This window comes from Rhinopithecus bieti, unplaced genomic scaffold (genome assembly GCF_001698545.2).
Source record: "Rhinopithecus bieti isolate Rb0 unplaced genomic scaffold, ASM169854v2 scaffold_3878, whole genome shotgun sequence".
Lineage (NCBI taxonomy): Eukaryota > Metazoa > Chordata > Mammalia > Primates > Cercopithecidae > Rhinopithecus > Rhinopithecus bieti.
In genome coordinates, this window is record NW_016805059.1 from 3,580,816 (window position 1) to 3,602,179 (window position 21,364).

At 36.7% G+C, this 21,364-nt stretch overlaps 1 long non-coding RNA gene across 1 annotated transcript in view; it reads right to left on the reverse strand.

Annotated features, from left to right (window-relative positions):
* LOC108529032 (uncharacterized) overlaps positions 1–21,364 on the reverse strand; it is an 87,867-nt gene that overhangs the window by 47,833 nt on the left and 18,670 nt on the right. The window contains exon 3 of the long non-coding RNA XR_001885384.1: positions 18,863–18,938. This is a non-coding gene — a long non-coding RNA (uncharacterized LOC108529032). The remainder of the gene's footprint in view (positions 1–18,862; positions 18,939–21,364) is intronic.

A 21,364-nucleotide genomic window follows, 5' to 3' on the forward strand; every position in this document is an offset into this window, starting at 1 on the left:
TATAATATATATATATATATAAAAGACAGAGTTTTGCTTTTGTTGCCCAGGCTGAAGTGCAATGGCGCGATCTCAGCTCACCACAACCTCTGTCTCGCAGGTTCAAGTGATTCTCCTACCTCAGCCTCCCAAGTAGGTGGGATTACAGGCATGAGCCACTACGCCCGGCTAATTTTTTTGTATTTTTAGTAGAGATGGGGTTTCTCCATGTTGGTCAGGCTGGTCTCGAACTCCCAATGTCAGGTGATCCACCCGCCTCGGCTTCCCAAAGTGCTGGGATTACAGGCATGAGCCACCGTGCCCGGTCACAAAAATATTTTTTAAGAAAAGGGGATGAGGAAGGACTTGGCTTATCAGATATGAGAACATTTTATTATACCCCAGTATGTTAATATGTGTATATGCATTCACATCCATATATGATTATCTGAGGGTTAACACAAAGTACAAAAGAATACGTGTTTGGTCTATAGCATGATTACATAGGCAGAAGCAGTGCCAATAAGCAGGAGAGAGGAACAGTGGGAAAAGAGGAGGCAAACAAAAAATAATAAGAGAACCACATTAAAGAAAGCAGATGGAATATGACCAGATTTATTCATTTATGATAAATCTTTTATATGGGTATATGGATAAAGAAATTAATTCTTTAAATGTTAAGAAGGAAAGGAGACAAAGTCAGAGAAGGGTGGAAAGATGAGAACATGGTTGAGAAATGACTGGAGATGCAGGCTGGGCAGGCACTACAGCACAGCCCACTAGGTGTCTTCCTTAACTTTCTTATCATAGCTGCCCCTCTTAGAACTCATGTGCTTCCTCCCACTACCTCTGAATCAGATGGACAAGAACTTACTGAAACCCAACCCGCAACCTCCCAAAACACTCAACTTTCCCCTTGTCCTTCCCTTCCCTTGATTCCTTGATTCTCCCCTTGTGGTCCTCTACATCCCCAAACCACCTCATCCACTTCCATGGCTTCAACTATCAATGCTCACCCAATCTCAAGTAAATCTTGATGTCTTTTCCTCACATTTCCCCAAGCTGCTCTCAATTTCTTATATGTCCCACAGTTACAAGAAACTAAATGAAATACTGCTGCCCACTCCATTACTACTATTATTGCTACTAATATATTGCTACTACTATTATTGCCACTGCTTTACTACTAATAGTACTGCCATTATTTCTATTTCTACTGGGTGCCATTTATTTAGTGTTTACTATATGTCAGGCACTAGACTCAGCCCTTACCAATGGCAGCTTATTTATTTTCATCTTTAAACAACCCTGTGAGTAGGTGTTATCCTAATTTTATGCTTGAGGATCTCAAAAAGCTCAGAACTACATCACCATAATTAAGATAGGCAACATATGTTCAGATGCAGTAAAAGCACATGTCTGTTCTTGTGTTAATATAGTATCAGTTGGATTCATTTACAAATATTTGATGAACGTCTAAGTGCAAAACAGTAAAATAGAGGTGAACATTTTACTGAAAACTTACTACATATCTTTGGCACTGTCCTAAGTGCTTTACATTTATTATTTGATTCACACCAACTTCCCACTCTACAACCTGACGAGCATAGATTATCCTTATTCTACAGATAGGTGAATTGAGGCAAATAGAAGTTAAGTAGCTTGACTCATCTCACAGAGCTAATAAGTGGTAGAACTAGGATTCCAGGTAATGTCTGTAAAATTTATGGTTTTTAATTGCTATTTTGAGTGAGACAATGCTATTATGATAAATTCCTAGATATGCAAAGATCCATCTCTTCACAGAATTTACAATATGGTTGAATAGATAAGACTATCAACTACTTCAGAGTTGGAAAGCCCTTGCACTAGAAACAAGAGATAGGGAAACAAATTAAGAGACTATTATAGTAGCCTGCAGAATCTAGATGAGGAAACTGGCAAGTGTGAGTGAATATGAAAGGAACAAAATGAGAAATATTACGGGATTGAAACACTTCTCTCATCTGGTGATTGATGGGACAAAGAAGACCATGGAAGAGAACAAAGATTGCCTGAGTCTGGATTAGTGGAAGACTGACCATGTCACTGTCAGAAATTGACATGTCTTCAACAGGGGTGGATGATTTTGAGGTAAGAATAAAATTATAAATAAAGTCAAATCTATTCAGATCTTTCCAGTGGAGTTGTGACACAGAACCTCCAGTGAGAGGCCAGGACACTGGATGTGAAGTGTGGGATCCACCTGCTCTCCACACTGAGACCGCAAATGCTCCCCCTGAGGGAGACAATGCAGAGCCGTAACAGCAGAGGGCCCCAGCCACACTTCCCATCAGTGCCATGACACTCGTGTTTTCATTGCTTCTTGCCAGTCTGGCGCCACATGACAGCCAAGGAGGAGGAAGAAGAAACGATAGAGAGAAGAGTGAGCAGTGCCTGTTTGGCTATAGACAAGGCTCATGGAGTAAAAGTGGAGGCAACTACTGTCTAGACTGACAGCGGTTTGGAATGTCATCTAAAGGCTCCTGTTTTACACTAAAGCAGAGGCCTGTGTATTGTAAGCTTCATATCGGTAAGTGAAGCCAGACTTTGCTGGTGCATATTGCAGGAGTTTTTGAGAGCAAGGAGCTTCTAGGATCAAGGGCCTTCTGCTACTTCTAACAATGAAGACTTGGATGGAATAGGGTGAGAGAAAAAGTAAATCATGAGCATGTCCTGGTATTTAAGGTCTCAGTATATTCAGTGTATTCAGTCCTTAAAGCAAGAGGTTCTATTTCTAATTCAGGTACTACATTACTTTCCTAGGGCAGCCATAACAAAGTACCAAAAACTGGGTGACTTAAAACAACATGAATTTACAGGCTCACAGTTCTGGAGGCTAGAAATTCAAAATCAAGAGAGGCAGGGCCATGCTCTCTCTGACAGTTTTAGGGGAGAATCCTTCCTTGTCCCTTCCCAGCTTCTGGTGTTTGCCACCTATCTCTGGTGTTCCTTGGTTTGTAAATGCATCACTCCCATCTTCTGTCTGTCCAAATATCCCCTTCTAATAAGGACACCGTTCATATTGGATGACAGCTCTCTCTAATGACCTCATTTTAACTTGATTACCTCTTTAAAGACCCTATCTCCAAATAAGGTCATATTCTTAGGCACTGAGGGGTTAGGACTTCAACATACTGTATTCTTTTGGGGGGACACAATTCAACCCATAACAGATATAATAATGGTCTAATAACAACAAACACTGATAATAAGTTAGACATTATAACATTATAATAGGCATACAAAAACATTGCATATTATTTTGAGGAAGTATGATCTTTAAGACACCTTAAAGGATTCTCCTATGGCCAGGGGCAGTGGCTCATGCCTGTAATCCCAGCACTTTGAGAGACCAAGGCGGGCAGATTACGAGATCAGAAGATCAAGATCATCCCGGCCAACATGGCAAAACCCCATCTCTACTAAAAATACAAACATTAGCTGGGCGTGGTGGCACGTGCCTGTAATCCCAGCTACTCGGGAGGCTGAGGCAGGAGAATCGCTTGAACCAGAGAGTCGGAGGTTGCAGTGAGCCAAGATCATGCCACTGCACTCCAGCCTGGGCAGCAGAGTGAGACTCCATCTCAAAGGAAAAAAAGAAAAATTCTCCTACAACTTAGTTCTGGATTCTAATTAGATGATAATGACTAGGATATAAAATTTGCTTGTGTTTCACAATACAAAGATATTTTTAAATGGGCACTACTTAAATACAGCTTAATAAATGAACAATAAAATTTATAAAATGTAGATATTAAATATATGTGTGTATATACATATATATTATATATATTCATTGCTTCCTATCAGTCTAGCACCAAATGATAATTGGTGACTATTCCACCAGTACTCTGAGTACCACATTCAGTGAGATTGTCTGCAAGACTGCAAAGCAAATCAAAACCTGGCATAACTATAGTAAGAAAAAATGTTTTAATATTTGCTCAAATATAAAAAGAATATATTACAAATAAAAGTTTATTTTTAAAGGTATTATGATAAAAGCAGGGAAAATGATTTGGTTTTATATCAGTGTCATTTTGGTTTTGCTTGTTTGTTTTAATAAAATAAGTTAATGACACAAAAAGGCTAGCTTGGAATCATAGAAAAAACACTCGTCTAAGAATCATGGAAACCTAGACCAGATGGTAAAGTTTGAGCAAAATGAGGTTAATGACATACCCATGTGGCTATGAGAATTAATACATAAAACTATGCGAAAGCACTATGGAAACTGCAGAGTGTTTCAAAATGTGACTTATAATCAGACTTGAAGTGTGACATTAAATGATCATTACATTCCAGGAGATAAAATTTATAAAATATTACTCTCCTGCTTGGTATGTTAATAAGCTAAAACTAACCAACAAATTCATTATTAAAACACATTTTTAAAAATCTTAATAATTGGAAGTTCTTTATAGAGTTGAGAATTTTGACCAGTATGGCATAATAAAATACTTTGGATTTTAGTTATCTGACCTGTTTAAATCCAGGCTCTATCATTTAACTTACTCTGTAACTTTGGTAAATTATATAACCCTATTAGATATTAGTTTCCTCATCTCCAAAATAAGGATAATGATATCTATTTAATAAATACATTATGAGAATAAAAAATAATTTTATGAAGTACCTGTCACAAAGTACACACTCAGTGATAGTTACTTTGTTTCAGAAAATTTCTTAAGTCTTTGCATAAGGCTTATTTAGCTTTAATAATCTGCAGTATTAAAAAACTATAATTATATTCAGTTTAAAATGTATTTAGCATGACCTCCAGACATATATATTTTAATCTCAAAAAATAACTTTTACTGTAATATAGTTAAAAGTGCAAAATTACTGCTACTAGTATTATTAGACTTACAGCTGCTAATAAATCAAAATAATTACTTTTCTAACCAAACTATGAAAACACACAAAAGTTATTTTATTTACAATACACCTTTTGTATGTAAAATATTTCTTTATATAAATATGTATTTGACATAAAGTAATTCATTCCCTTCTTAATCTAAAGTACAATTTAGATTACTGCCTAAATTCAAATAGAAAATCATATGGCAAAACTAACAAAAACCTTTTCATAAACACTTGAAGTAGAAATTTCACTCTGGAAAAGATGGAGTCACATGGACCAAATTTATATTCCTGGTTGAAATAACCAAGCAAACAGACAAAGAATATACAACAACAGTTTTCAAGATACTGCACATCAAGAAACCAAGAACAGTGATCCCTAAGAGATATAAAACAAATGAAGCATGTATATGATTGAGTTTCCAGGTCATGCACCAGGAGGAGGAACTCAGGTGGGGACTGGCAGATTCCCCGAGTTGAGGAACTAAGAGTCCAAAAAGAACACAAACAGATTACCAGAAAGTGCAGGGAATTCACAGGACAGATTACAGGAGAGAGACAGACATCTGCTATACAGATAGATAATTCTGGATATCTACAGAGGGTTCCTCGGAAGTATTCTGCAGAGAACTAGCAGTGCATGGGTCTAAAGAAGCTACCTAAGTCTGGCAGTAGTGCCTATTCTCACTAGCTAGGCAGGGAAACCTCACATTCACAGGAAAATAGGCAGAATGCTCAGAAGGCTTTGCCTCAAAAGTGGGGAATTTAGTCCTAGACTAAATGCTGCTCTGGTCCTACCTAACATATCTTAAAAGCACGACCAAAATGGACCAGTTTCAAAGTAATTTAATCACAATCCAGAACAAAGCTCAAGATATGAACATAACTAGCAACTAACAAGGTAAAATTCACAATGTCTGTCTTCCTAATCAAAATTAGCAGGTATGCAAAAAAGCAGGAAAAGAGGCTCACATTGAGGGAAAAGAAATCCATCAATTACAATACACTCATATCTGACACAGATGTTAGAATTAGTAGAGAAGGTCATTAAAACCATTACTATAACTGTATTCCATAAGTTGAAAACATACCCATAAAACAGATCCAAAACCAAAATCTCATTTCACAAATCCAAATGTGAACTGCCAAAGATGAAATCTACAGTTCTGAGAAGAAAAAAACATGGAATGTGATAATAGCAGATTAGACATACATAATAGCAGAAGAAAAGATCAGTTAACTTGAACACATAGCAAGAGAGACTACTCAAAAGGAAACATTGGGAGAAAACGTATTTTAAAATGAAAAGAGAATCAGTGAGCTGTCAAACAACTTTAGGTGACATAAAAATGTGTAATTAGAGTCCCAGGAAAGGACAAGGAAAAGAAAACATATTTGAAGGAATAAAAGCTAATTTTTTTTCAAATTTGATGAAAACCATAAATTCAGATTCAAAGAGATTCACAAACACCAACAAGAATAAACATGAAGAAAAGGCACATATAATAAAATGTTCAATACCAGTGATAAAGACAAAATCTCAAAAGCAGCCCAAACAAAAGAAGATATGTACAAAGATAAGGATGACAGTAGATTTATCATCAGAAACAGTGCAAGTGAAAAGGCACCAGAGCAAAAATTTTAAAGTACCGAAAGAAAAAAAAAACCTATCAACCTAGAATTCTATACCCAGTGAAAGTATCTTTCAGAAACAATGATGGAATAAAAACTTTTCCAGGGATACAAAGCTGAAAGAATTAAAACTAGCAGAAATATATTATGTAAATTCTATGTACAATACTTCCTTTATGTTATATGTTAAAGGAAGCTCTTTGGGCAGAAGGAAAATGATAGCAAATGGAAATATTCATCCACAGGTTTCTGAAGAACACTATAAATGTTCATCACAAGGGTAAATATACAAGATTTTTTCTTAGCATTTAAGTCATTTTAAAAGATAATTTATTATAATAATACCAATAAACTATAAATAGCAATACTAAATACAAACAACATATTGTTGGATTTATAACCTATGTAGAGGCAGAATATATGAAAACAAAGGCACAAAAGATGAGAAGGGAGAAAGAGAAGTATACAATTTTAAAGTTCTTATACTCTATGTGAAGTATTGCAGTATCACTTGAAAAGTAGACTATTACATTGAAGACATAGACAACAAATGCTAAAGCCACAACTAAAAGAACATAAAGAGTTACAGTTAATAAGCCAACAATTGAGATAAAATGGAATCATTTTTTAAAAAACCAAACAAGGCAGAAAAAGGGGAACAAAGAATAAATAGGGTAAATAGAAAACAAACAGCAAGATGACATTTAAACCTAACAATATCAACAGTCACATTAAAGCAAATGGTCTAAATATCCCAATTGAGAGGTTATCTGATTAGATAAAAAAGTAAGCTCAGAAGAAAGTTAACATTGCTACATTAGTATCAAACAGGGTCGATTTCAGAGAAAAGACAATTACCAGGAATAAAGAAGGTAATTTCATATTGATAAAGAGGTCATTTAATCAGAAAACACAAAATAGTTGTAAATATAACTGTGCAAATCTAAAACTATAATCAGAGATTTTAACACCCCTCTCTCAATAAATGATACCAGTAGACAGAAAATAAGTAAGAATATAGATTTGAGCAACACAATTCAGCCAACTTGACGTGCATGGAATATTCCACCTAACAACAAAAGAACACACATTCCTTTCAAGTATACTTGATGTTTTACCAAAACAAATTATGTTCTGGGTCATAAAACGAGTCCCAATAAGTTTGAAAGGATTCAAGTCATACAAAATATGTGCTCTGACCACAATGGAATTGGATAAGAAATCAGTAACAGAAAGATATCTGGAAAATCTACAGAATCCCTCTAACTACCCACTACTAAATAATCAATGGGTTCAGATGAAATCAAATGGGAAATTTCAAAGTGTTTTGAATTGACTGAAGATAAACACACAACATACCAAAACTTGGGGGATGCCACATATATGAGTTTCCTATTGCTGCTCTAACAAATTATCACAAATATAGTGGCTTAAAACCACATGAATTTATTGTCATACATTTCTAGAGATTAGAAGTCTCGCTGGGTTAAAATCAAAGTGTCAAGTGGGCTGTGTCCCTTCCAGGGGCACCAGGTGAGAATCATTTCCTTGTCTTTTCCAGCTTATACAGGCTGCCCACATGTCTCATCTTGGGTCTCTCTTCCATCTTGAAAACCAGCAGTTGCACCACTCCAACCTCTGCTTCCTTCATCATGTCTCCTCTTACTCTGACCCTTCTGCCTCCCACTGAGAACTGTTGAGATTAAATTGGCGTCACCTAGAGAATCCAGAATACTCTCCTCATTTCAAAATCCTCAACTTAATCATTTCTGCAAAATCCCTTTTGACATGTAAGGTAATATATTCACAGCTTCTGGGAATTATAGTATAGACACCTCTGGGGAGGGGCATTATTCTGCCTCCACACTGCTAATGTAAAATTTAGAGGTAAATAGCATCCAAAGGCCGCTATTATAAAAGAAGGAAAATCTCAAGTCAGTGACCTCCAGTTTTCATTCTAAGACACTAGAAAAAGAAAAGTAAATGAAACCCAAAGTAAGCAGAAAAAAGGAAATATAAAAATCACAGCAGAAATCAATGAAGTTGAAAAAAAAATATAAGAGAAAATTAGTGAAACCCAAAGCTGACTTCCTAAGATCAACAAAATTGGTAAACCTCTAGCCAAACTGAGTAGGAAAAAAGAGAGCAAACACAAATGACCAATACTGGGGGTGACAGAGATAATATAACTAAGATTCTACAGATGGTGAAAAATAAGGAAATATATATGATCTCATGCTAATAAATTTGACAACCTAGATGCAATATACACATTTCCTTAAAAGACAGAAGTAACCAAAGTTTACTAAAAAGGAAATAGATAATCTGAATAGCCATGACTTTATTTTAAAATTAAATTTGTAGCTAGAAACCTTCCCACAAAGAAATCTCCAGGCCAAGGTGTCTTCACTGTAAATTCTACCAAACACTTATGGAAGAAATAATACCAATTCTACAAAACTCTCTCAGAAAATCAAAGAGGAGGGAATACTTCCCAAGTCTCTGATATAAGCATTACCATGATACCAAAATCTTGACAAAGATATTTCAATAAAAATATAGACCAGTATCCCTCATGAACATAGATACAAAATTATAATACAAATTTTGACAGGCAAATCAAACAACTATAAAAAGGATATTATACCATGACCAAGTGAGATTTATCCTAGTCATGAAGATTAGTTTAATATTCAAAAATCAATGACAGTCCAGGCATTGTGACTCATGCCTGTAATCCCCAAAATTTGGGTGGCCGAGGTGGGAGGATCTCTTGAGGCCAGCCTGTACAATATAGGGAGCTGCTGTCTCTACAAAAAAGAAAAAAATTCAATGACTACACAAATAAATGGTAAGTATGTGAGTAATGCATATGTTAATTATCTTGATTTATCCATTTCACAATGCATATATATTTTGAAACATCATATTGTATACCATAAATTTACACAATTTTAATTTGTCAATTAAAATAATTTAAAATTTTAAAATAAAAGATGAAAATCGATTAGTATTAATCGTCATATTAACAGATTGAAAACAAAAAAATACATATTCATCTTAACAGATACTTTAAAAGATTTCACAAAATCCAAACATCCATTCAAGATAAAAACTCTTAGCAAATTAGGAATAGAAAGGAGCTTTCTCGACCTGATAAAAACTTTACAGCTAGCATTATACTTAATAATGAAACATGAGAATGCTTTAGCTTAAGATCAGAAACAAGAAAAGCATATCTGTTGACATAACTGCTTTAACTATTTGTATTAAACATTGTACTGGAGGTTCTAACCAGGTCATAAGTCAAGACAGAAAATAAAAGGCATTCAGATTGGAAAGAAAGAAAGAACACTTTATTCACAGGCAACATGATCATTTATGCAGAAAATTCCACAAAATCTACAAAAATACTGCTAAACTAACCAGTGAGTTTAGCAATGATTCAGGTCTGATACAAGGTCAATATTCAGAAAGCAACTGTATTTCTATATAGCAGTAATAAATAATCAGATACTGAAATCATAAAGCAACATAATTAACAATAACATAAAAATATGAAAAGGTGAAAAATCCATTAAAATATATGCAAGTCTTGTACACTGAAAACTACAAAACATTTCTGAGGGAAATTAAAGATCTAAATAAATGGAGAGGTACAAGGTTCAAGGGCCCAAATAATCAATATTGTTAAGATGTCAATTCTTTAAAAATAGATCTGCAGATTCCAGGCAATCTCAAACAAAATATCAACATTTTTGTAGAAATTAACAATCCAATTCTAAAATTCATATTGAAATGCAAAGACCAAACACAATGTTAAAAAATGACAAAGATGACTTATGTGATTGCAGGACTTAGTATAAAGCTACATTAATCAAGACGTGTAATATTTGCATTGCAATGATGAATAAATCAATGGAACACAAAAGAGAATCCATAGTCAACTGATTTTGCTCAAAGATGTAAATGCAATTTAGTGGAGAAAGGATTTTTTTTCTAAAAATACAGCTAGAACAACTGAATATCCACATGAAAAAAAAGAACTTTTATCCATACCTTGCACTTTATGCAAAAATTAATCAAAATGGACCACACACCCAAATGTAAAGCCTAAAACTATTACATTTCCAGAAGAAAACATAGGATAAAGTCTTTGTGATTTTGAGTTAGGCAATGATTTTTTAGATACAACACTAAAAGCATGATCTACGAAAGAAAGAATTAATAAATCGAACCTCTTATCAAAATTTAAAACTTTCTTTTTAAAAGTCACTAGAGGAAATAGTGTATACATCTGTCCAAACTTTTCCAACTGTACACTTTAACTATGTATAGCTTACCACATGTCAGTTATACCTCAATAATGCTGGGGAGCTTTTTGTTTGTTTGATCTTTGAGACAAGGTCTCTCTCAGTCACTGAGCCTGAAGTGCAGTGCACAATCAGAGCTCACTGCAGCATCGACCTCCCAGGTCCAAGCAGTCCTCCTGACTCAGCCTCCCAAGTAGCTGGGACCAATGATGTGAGCCACCACACTCAGATAATTTTTTTACTTCTAATTTTTGTAGAGACAGTCTCCCTATGTTGTCCTAGCTGGTCTTGAACTTCTGGCCTCAAGAAATCCTCCCACCTCAGCCTCCCAAAGTGTTGGGATTGCAGTTGTAAGCCACCACACCCAGTCAATAACGCTGTTTTTAAAAAAGACAATCAAGAAAAAAATATTATGTGCACTAACCTAAAATCATCTCTCCAATAATATAACCCTTCGGTGCAATTCATTAACTTAAAGCTCAATGAACATTTTCTTGGCATATTTTTTCTTATAATAAAGGAAATGTAAAGTACAGAATAATGAATTAACAAATTTGTTTCTAAAGACATTTAAAATTAATCCTTGACGATGGACTAATATAAAATACATCGTAGGTTAAAACCACTTCAGAAGATTTATTTCCTTTAAATTAAGCAAGGAAGAATTTGTATCCCAATTCAAAGAATTTATGTCTATATATACCATCAATTTTTTTTAAATATTTTAATTTTTTAACTAGTTTTTTAATATTAGTTTATGAAATATCGTAACTGTTTAGGGTAATCACTTTAAATGATTTTCAAACGATATATCTAAAAGAGATGGCGTTTAGCCTTTTTTTCATTCAGGCACACTGGAGAGGACACTCCCCGTCAACAGGCACTCCCTTAGACCAGTGGTTGCCCAGGAGGTAAGGAAATGCCAACAGGGGCATTACCAGAATGTTTATGGGTGGGAAGAAGCTGGTAGAGTACACTTGCCGAAAGTTCCCTGTCCCCGCGATTTTAACGGGGCATAAGACAGCCAGAATGGACTACTGAGGATCCTTAATTTAAGGAAATAGTAAAGCGGGTGTGGTGGTAAGCACTTGTAGTCCAAGTCGCTCAAGAAGCTAAGGCCAGAGGAGTGCTTTCAGGCCAGCCTGGGCAACATACCCAGACCCCAGTCTCTTTAAAAAAATAATAATAATAACAATTTAATTTTAAGTTCCGAGATACAAGTGCAGGACATGCAGGTTTGGTACACAGGTAAGCATGGGCCATGGTGGTTTGCTACACCTATCAACCCAACGTCTAGGTATTTAAGTCCAGCATGCATTAGCTATTTTTCTGATGCTCTCCCCAACCCCAAAACAGGTCCCGCTGTGTGTTGTTTCCCTCCCTGTGTCCATGTATTCTCACTGTTCAGCTCCCACTTATAAGTGAGAACAGGCGGTGTTTGGTTTTCTGTTTCTGCATTAGTTTGCTGAAGATAATGGCTTCCAGCTCCATCCGTGTCCCTGCAAAGGGCATGATCTCATTCCTTTTTAGGGATGCATAGTATTCCGTGGTGTACATGTACCACATTTTCTTTATCAAGCCTATCTTTGATGGGCATTTGTGTTAATTCCATGTCTTTGCTATTGTGAATAATGCTGCAATGAACGTAGGCATGCATGTATCTTTATAATAGAATGATTTATATTTCTTTGGGTATATAACCAGTAACTGGATTCCTGGGTCAAATGGTATTTCTGGTCCTAGGTCTTTGAGGAATCACCACACTGTCTTCCACAATGGTTGAACTAATTTACATTCCCACCAAGAGTGTAAAAGCATTTCTATTTCTCCACAGCCTTGCCAGCATCTATTTCTTGACTTTTTAATAATTGCCATACTGACTGGCATGAGATGGTATCTCATTGCGGTTTTGATTTGCATTTCTCTAATGGTCAGTTATGTTGAGCTTTTTTTCATGTTTGTTGGCCACATAAATGTCTTCTTTTGAGAAGTGTCTGTTCACGTCCTTTGCCCACTTTTTAATGGGTTTTTTTTTCTTGTAAATTTGTTTAAGTACTTTGTAGACTCTTAATATTAGACCTTTGTCAGATGGATAGATTGCAAAAAACATTCCCCATTCTATAGGTTGTCTGTTCACTCAGATGACAGTTTCTTTTGCTGTGCAGAAGTTCTTCAGTTTTAATTAGATCTCACTTGTCAATTTTTGCTTTTGTTGCAATTGCTTTTGACATTTTTCTTCATGAAATCTTTGCCTGTGCCTATGTCCTAAATGGTATTACCTAGATTTTCTTGTGGGTTTTTATAGTTTTGGGTTTTCCATTTAAGCCATTAATCCATCTGGAGTTAATTTTTGTATAAGGTGTAAGGAAGGGGTCCATTTTCAATTTTCTGTATATGGCTAGCCAGTTCTCCCAGAACCATTTATTACATAGGGAATCCTTTCCCTATTACTTGTTTTCATAAGGTTTGTCAAAGATCAGATGCTCATAGATGTGTGACCTTATTTCTGAGGTCCCTATTCTGTTCCATTGGTCTATATGTCTTTTCTTGTACCAGTACCATGCTGTTTTGGTTACTGTAGCCTTGTCGTATAATTTGAAGTCAAGTACCATGATGCCTCCAGCTTTGTTCTTTTTGTTTAGGACTATCTTGGCTATATGGGCTCTTTTTTGGTTCCATATAAATTTGAAAGTAGATTTTTCTAATTCTGTGAAGAATGTCAATGGTAGTTTAATGGAAATAACACTGAATCCATAAATTACTTTAGGCAGTATGGCCATTTTCATGATATTGATTCTTTCCAACCATGAGCATGGAATGTTTATGTCTTCTCTGATTTCCTCGAGCAGTGGTTTGTAGTTCCCCTTGAGGAGGTCCTTCACGTCCCTTGTTAGCTGTATTCATAGGTATTTTATTCTCATTGTAGCAACTGTGAATGGGAGTTCATTCATTTGGCTCTCTGCTTGTCTATTGTTGGTGTATAGGAATGCTTGTAATTTTTGCAAAATGATTTTGTATCATGAGACTTTGCTGAAGTTGCTTATCAGCTTAAGAAGCTTTTGGGCTAAGATGATGAGATTTTCTAAATATAGGATCATGTCATCTGCGAACACAGACAGTTTGACTTCCCCTCTTCCTATCTGAATATGCTTTATTTCTTTCTCTTGCCTGATTGCCCTGGCCAGAACTTACGCCTATGTTGAATAGAAGTGGCAAGAAAGGGCATCCTTGCCTTGTGCCAGTTTTCAAGGGGAATGCATCCAGCTTTTGTTCATTCAGTATGATATTGGCTGTAGGTTTGTCACAGATGGCTCTTATTATCTTCAGGTATGCTCCATCAATACTTAGTTTATTGAGAGTTTTTAACATGAATGGATGTTGAATTTTTTCAAAGGCCTTTTCTGCATCTATTGAGATAGGGTTTTTGTCTTTAGTTCTGTTTATGTGATGAATCACATTTATTGATTTGCATATGTTGAACCAGCCTTGCATCCCAGGGATGAAACTGACTTGTCATGCTGGATAAGCTTTTTGATATGCTGCTGGATTCAGTTTGCAACTATTTTATTGAGGATTTCTGCATCAATGTTCAGCAGGAATATTGTCCTAAAGTTTTCTTTTTTGGTTGATCTCTGCCAGGTTTTGGTATCAGGATGATGCTGGCCTCATAAAGTGAACTAGGAAGGAGTCCCTCCTTTTCAATTTCTTGGAATAGTTTCAGAAGAAATGGTACCAGCTCCTCTTTGTAACTCTGGTAGAATTCAGCTATAAATCCATCTGGTCCTGGGCTGTTTTTTTTTTTTTTTTTTTTTTTTGGTTGGTAGGCTATCTATTACTGCCTCAATTTCAGAACTTGTTATAGGTCTATTAAGGAATTCAACTTCTTCCTGGTTCAATCTTGGGAGAAGGCATGTGTCCAGGAATTTATCCATTTCTTCTGGATTTTCTAGTTTATCTGCATAGAGGTGTTTATAGTATTCTCTGATGGTTGTTCAGTTTTCAGGGGTCAGTGATGACATCCTATTTATCAATTTTTATTGTGTCTACTTGATTCTTCCCACTTTTCTTCTTTATTAGTCCAGCTAGTGGTTTATTTATTTTATTTTTTTCCAAAAAACAGCTCCTGGATTCATTGATTTTTTGAAGGGTTTTTCATGTCTCTATTTCCTTCAGTTCTGCTCTGATCTTGGTTATTTCTTGTCAACTGCTGTCTTTGGGGTTTGTTTGCTCTTGGTTCTCTAGTTCTTTTAGTTATGAGGTTAGAGTATCAATTTAAGATCTTTCTAGTTTTTTGATGTGGACACTTAGTGCTATAAATTTCCCTCTTAACGCTGCATTAGCTGCATCCCAGAGATTCTGATATGTTATCTCTTTGTTCTCATTGGTTTCAAAGAACTTTTGATTCTGCCTTAATTTCATTATTTACCCAGGAGTCATTCAGGAGCAGATTGTTCAATTTCCATGTAGTTCTGTGGTTCTGAGTGAGTTTCTTAATCTTGAGTTCTAATTTGTGCCGTGGTCTGAGAGACTGTTATGATTTCATGTCTTTTGCATTTGCTAAGGAGTATTTGACTTCCAATTATGTGATTGATTTTAGGGTGCCATGTGACAATGAAAAGAATGTACATTCTGCTGTTTTGGGGTGGAGAGTTCTGTAGATGTCTATCAGGTCCACTTGATCCAGTTAATTTTCTGTCTCGTTGATCTGTCTAATATTGACAGTGGGTGTTAAAGTCTCCCACTATTATTGTGTGGGAGTCTGAGTTTCTTTGTAGATCTCTAAGAACTTGTTTTATGAATCTGGGTGCTCCTGTATTGGGTGCATATATACTTATAATAGTTAGTGCTTCTTGTTGAATTGAATCCTTTATTATCACATAATGCCCTTGTCTTTTTTATCTTTGTTGGTTTAAAGTCTGTTTTGTCAGAAACTAGGATTGCAATTGCTGCTTTTTAATCTTCTCTGTTTGCTTGGTAAATTTTCCTCCATCCCTTATTTTGAGCCTATGTGTGTCTTTGCACTAAGATGGGTCCCTTGAATACAGCATACCGATGAGTCTTGACTCCTTATCTCGATTGCTATTCTGTGTCTTTTAATTGGGGCATTTAGCCTATTTACATTTAAGGTTAATATTGTTATGTGTGAATATGATCCTGTCATCATAATGCTAGCTGGTTATTTTGAAGAATTGTTAACGTAGTTGTTTCATAGTGTCAATGGTCTTTGTACTTCAGTGTGTTTTTGTAGTGGCTGGTAATGGTTTTTCCTTTCCAAATTTAGTGCTTCCTTCAGGAGCTCTTGCAAGGCAGGCTTGGTGGTGATAAATTGAAAAGGATTTTATTTCTGCTTTTCTTATAAAGCTTAGTTTGGCCAGATATGAAATTCAGGATTGGAAATTCTTTTCTTTAAGAATGTTGAATATTGGCCCCCAATCTCTTCTGACTTGTAGGGTTTCTGCTGAGAAGTCTGCTGTTAGTCTGATGTGTTTCCCTTTGCAGGTGACCTGGCCTTTCTCTCTGGCTGCCCTTAACATTTTTTCTTCATTTCAACCTTACAGAATCTGATGATTATGTGTCTTGGGGCTAATCTTCTCATGGAGTATTTTACTGGGGTTCTCTGGATTTCCTGAATTTGAATGTTGGCCTGTCTTGTTAGGTTGGGGAAGTTCTCCAAGTATCTCCAAGGAAGATATCCTGAAGTATGTTTTCCAACTTGATTTCATACTCCCTGCCAGCTTGGTTTCATTCTCCCCGTCTCTTTCACATACCCCAATCAGCCATAGTTTGGTCTTTTTACATAATTCCATAGTTCTCAGAGGTTTTGTTTGCTCCTTTTCATTCTTTTTTCTCTAGTCTTGTCTGACTGTCTTGTTTCAGCAAGACAGCCTTCAAGCTTTGAAATTCTTTCCTCTGGCTGGGCGCAGTGGCTCAAGCCTGTAATCCCAGCACTTTGGGAGGCCGAGACGGGGGGATCACGAGGTCAGGAGTTTGAGACCATCCTGGCTAACATGGTGAAACCCCGTCTCTACTGAAAATACTAAAAGCTAGCCGGGCGAGGTGGCTGGCGCCTGTAGTCCCAGCTACTTGGGAGGCTGAGGCAGGAGAATGGCATAAACCCGGGAGGCAGAGCTTGCAGTGAGCTGAGATCTGGCCACTGCACTCCAGCCCAGGCGACAGAGCAAGACTCCGTCTCAAAAAAAAAAAAAAAAAAATTTTTTCCTCTGTTTAGTCAATTCACAAAGGGTATTTTGTGGTTGCTTTGTGAAGTCCTTGTGTTGTATTTTTCAGTTCCATCAGGTCATTTATGTTCCTCTACAAACTGATTATTCTGGTTAACAGTTCCTATAATGTTTTATCATCATTCTTAGCTTCTTTGCATTGGGTTAGAACATGCTCCTTCAGCTCAGCAAACTTCGTTCTTACCTACCTCCTGAAGCTTACTTCTGCCAATTCATCCATCTCAGCCTCCTCCCAGTTCTGTGCCCTTGCTGGAGAGGTGTTGTGATCACTCAGATNCAGCCCAGGCGACAGAGCAAGACTCCGTCTCAAAAAAAAAAAAAAAAAAATTCTTTCCTCTGCTTAGTCTATTCAGCTAGTGATACTTGTGGTTGCATTGTGAAGTCCTTGTGTTGTATTTTTCAGTTCCATCAGGTCATTTATGTTCCTCTACAAACTGATTATTCTGGTTAACAGTTCCTATAATGTTTTATCATCATTCTTAGCTTCTTTGCATTGGGTTAGAACATGCTCCTTCAGCTCAGCAAACTTCGTTCTTACCTACCTCCTGAAGCTTACTTCTGCCAATTCATCCATCTCAGCCTCCTCCCAGTTCTGTGCCCTTGCTGGAGAGGTGTTGTGATCACTCAGATAAGAAGAGGCACTCTGGCTTTTTGAGTTTGCAGAGTCTTTTCACTGATTCTTTCTCATCTTCATGAGTTTATCTAGCTTCGATCTTTGAGGCTGCTGACCTTTAGATGGGGTTTTTGTGGGGACTATTTTTTGACCTGTTGTTTTTGTTGCCTTCTGTTTGTTTTCTTTTAACAGTCAAGTCCCTCTTCCATAGGGCTACTGCAGTTTGCTGGGGGTCCACTCCAGACCCTATTCACCTGGGTCCTTCCCACACCTGGAGGTGTCACCCAAGGAGGCTGGAGAACAACAAAGATGGGTGCCTGCTCCTTCCTCTAGGAGCTCTGTCCCAGAAGGGCACCAACCTGATGCCAGCAGAAGTGCTACTGTATAAAGTGTCTGGTGACCCTGTTGAGGGGTCTCACCCAGTCAAGAGGCTTGGGATCAGGGACCCACTTAATGAAGCACTCTGGTTGCCCCTTGGCAGAGGGGGTGCACTATACTGGGGGGAATCCCACTTGTCCAGACTGTCTGGATTCCTCAGAGCCAGCAGGAGGAAAGACTAAGTCTGCTGATCTGTAGAGATCACAGCTACCCCTCCCCACAGGTATTCTGTCCCAGAAAGATCAGAGTTTTGTCAGGAAACCCCTGGCTGGAGTTGCTGAAATTCCTGCAGGGAGGCACGACCCGTTGAGCAGGGATGGATCAGGGTCTAGCCTAAAGAGGCAATCTGGCCACAATCTGCCACAACTGCTGTGCTGTATTATGGGGAATTCCTCCTGGGTCCAAACTGCTCAGTCTCCTCATTTTCTTAGGCTTCAGTGATGATGGTTGCCCCTCCCCCTGAGAACTGGGTAGGCTTAAACAGTCTCAAGCTGAGCAGCCATAGAGAATCTGCACAGTTCTGTGCTTGGGACCCAAGGCTCTGGTGGCATGGGCTCATGAGGGGATCTCCTGACCTGTGGTTTGCACAGATCATTGGAATAAGCATGGTTTCCAAGGTGGGTAGCAGAATCACTAACGGCCTACCTTGGCTGGAGGTGGGAGCTTCCCTTGCCCCATGTGGCTACCAGGTGGACCATTGCTCTGCCCTCCTTTTCCTCGCTCTCTGTGGGTCATACCAACCACCTAGTCAGTCCCAGTGAGAAAACCTAGATACCTCAGTTGCCAGTGCAGGATTCACTTACTTTTTTCTTCTTAGTGGGAGCCTCCAACTGCAGCTGCTTCTGGTCAGCCATCTTGGTCCCTCCCTCTTACCGATCTCTTAAAAAAACAAACATATGAACCGAAATTTCAGTTAGACTCTAGGTCAGAAAGTAAACCTAACTCTGTAAATTAGTTATTTCATCCTCATATGTCCATAAATTTGCACACATACATGCACATTATGTTCAGTAATGTGAGTTCAGATTTCAAAAAAGCAAATCACTTGTCAGGATCTGTGGTTATAAAAACATATGTAATACTTGAGTGTTAAATAAAATCCTGTTTTGTGGTTATATTTTAATGTAATCTAACTTTTAAAATGTCAAATGAAACCTATTTTCCAGTTATAACTCACTAAAATAGACCAGAGAAGAAACTGCTCATTAACATGTCCACAATCAAATAGAAATTTATTAGTGCCACCCTGTAGTAAACTTCACACCTAATAAAATTTTATTCAAATAAAAAAGCTATTGTGATTTTTTTTTAATGCAGACAGTTGAAATCAATATTGGTTTAATCAAAATTCAGTTTTCTAACTTGTAAATATTTTCTGGATCCCTTATTATATTGAGACTTCTCTGCAAGAAAATTTGATGTCTTTTATGTTTAGGATTCCCAAAAATTGTGCATTTCATATGCTCCATAAATGTTTACTTAATGTGCTTATGATGCATTAATACTTAAATGCAAAACTCTCTTACAGAAATCATCAAGAATAGACACAAAAGTATAGCTGGAAGGTTATTCACTGTAGCTTATTTAAAATAGCAAAAAAAAGTTGGAACCAACATATCTATCCAATAATAAGTTGGTTAGATAATTTGTACCATATACTGGTATAATATACTGTTGTTAAATATGGTATGGTGAAAAATATTTAATGATATTGTTGAAAATACATTATTAAATAAAAATCAAATTATTATACAATATGCATAGTATAATCTCATTCTTGTTTGAGTTATATTTGTTAAACTCCATTTTTATAATCCATATTGCTGTGGTCTCCACAAGAAGACGTGATAGACTCCCTTCATGCCTAAACACCTGACTTGGAGTCACATATAGAGACTAATGATAATGTGACATACACACCAAGAGGATACGCAAACATTTGCTACTTGCATAATGAGGCTTTCTGGGGAGAGCAAGAAAGGCTCCCAAGCAGATTCACAAATGATTTGAGAGAGTAGAGAAAGGAGATCAGCTTAGATTTTATTGCAATGAAGGGGTAAGGCTGGGGTGAAGGCTCCCAGATGTCGGCCAAGGTTTGTGTGTTGTGTACCTCTCACTGGAGCCAGAGGAGGAAGCAACAGGTCTTTCTTACTTGCTTTCCCAAATGCAGGGGAGCAGGGGAAGGGGGAGTGGTGGGGCTTGAAAACTGCCAGCAGTCAAACATCAAAATGGAGTCTGACTTTTATTATACATATATAATAATGGATTATATATGAAATATATGTATATAAGTCTAAATATAGATGGTTGAAACCATATATACCAAAATGTTGACTGTAGCTATGTGTAGTTGGATCATTAATGCATTTATTTTCTTTTTTATTAACCATATTTTAAAATGAACTTCCATTACTTTTACAAATAAAAATTCAAAATGTATTTTTTGTTTTATAAAATAAAATAAACCATGAAAATTAGATTAAAACTCAGAAACTGAGAAAACAGGCCTTACCTGTTTTTTACCAAAAACATTTAAAATCTTCAGAAAATAAAGATACCTACTGCTGGTAAAGATATAGTTAAACCAACATAATAATACTTCTGGTGAATAAATATAAATTGGTACAGGCCTTCCACAAAATAATTTGGTAATACATCATAAGGACTTCAGAAATGTAAAATGTCCATAACCTTTAACACACTAATTTGATTTCTAAAACCAACCTAAGAAAATCATTGTATATACTGATATACAAATATATTCACTTGTTCAACAGAGCTTCTTGAGAGCTTACCATATGCTCAGGCCTTGAGGACACAGCAGTGAACAATAATAGACAGCTACTGTCTGCACACAGCTTTTGGTACAGAAGGGCCATAGAGATACATCATTGAGTGTGCACTGGTAACGTGCATGGGTCTAGACCCTGGTAGACCTGGGTTCCCAGACTCCTCTATCTCTTAGGGCTTCCACACATGCTTGTATAAATGGTGTGGTTCACGAACAATATGTGCAGCAGCCCTCCATGGATTCAGTTGAGGATTATATGAGGTGCTAATGGTGTTCAATTCCAAAACCATTTCAAACGTTCTAAAGTCAGTTAATTCTCAACACTTAGCAGAAGTCATTTTCCTGTGTCTTAAAATTGTTATAAACATAACAATTAATGATGGCATATTACTTAACAGAGCAAACAGGTGGTTTAACCATTTCCTTATTTTTAGACATTGTAACACAAGCAGGAAATGAATAATGAAACTCTTTCCTTAAAAAAAGGTATGCAGCCTTGTCTCGTTTTAAACAT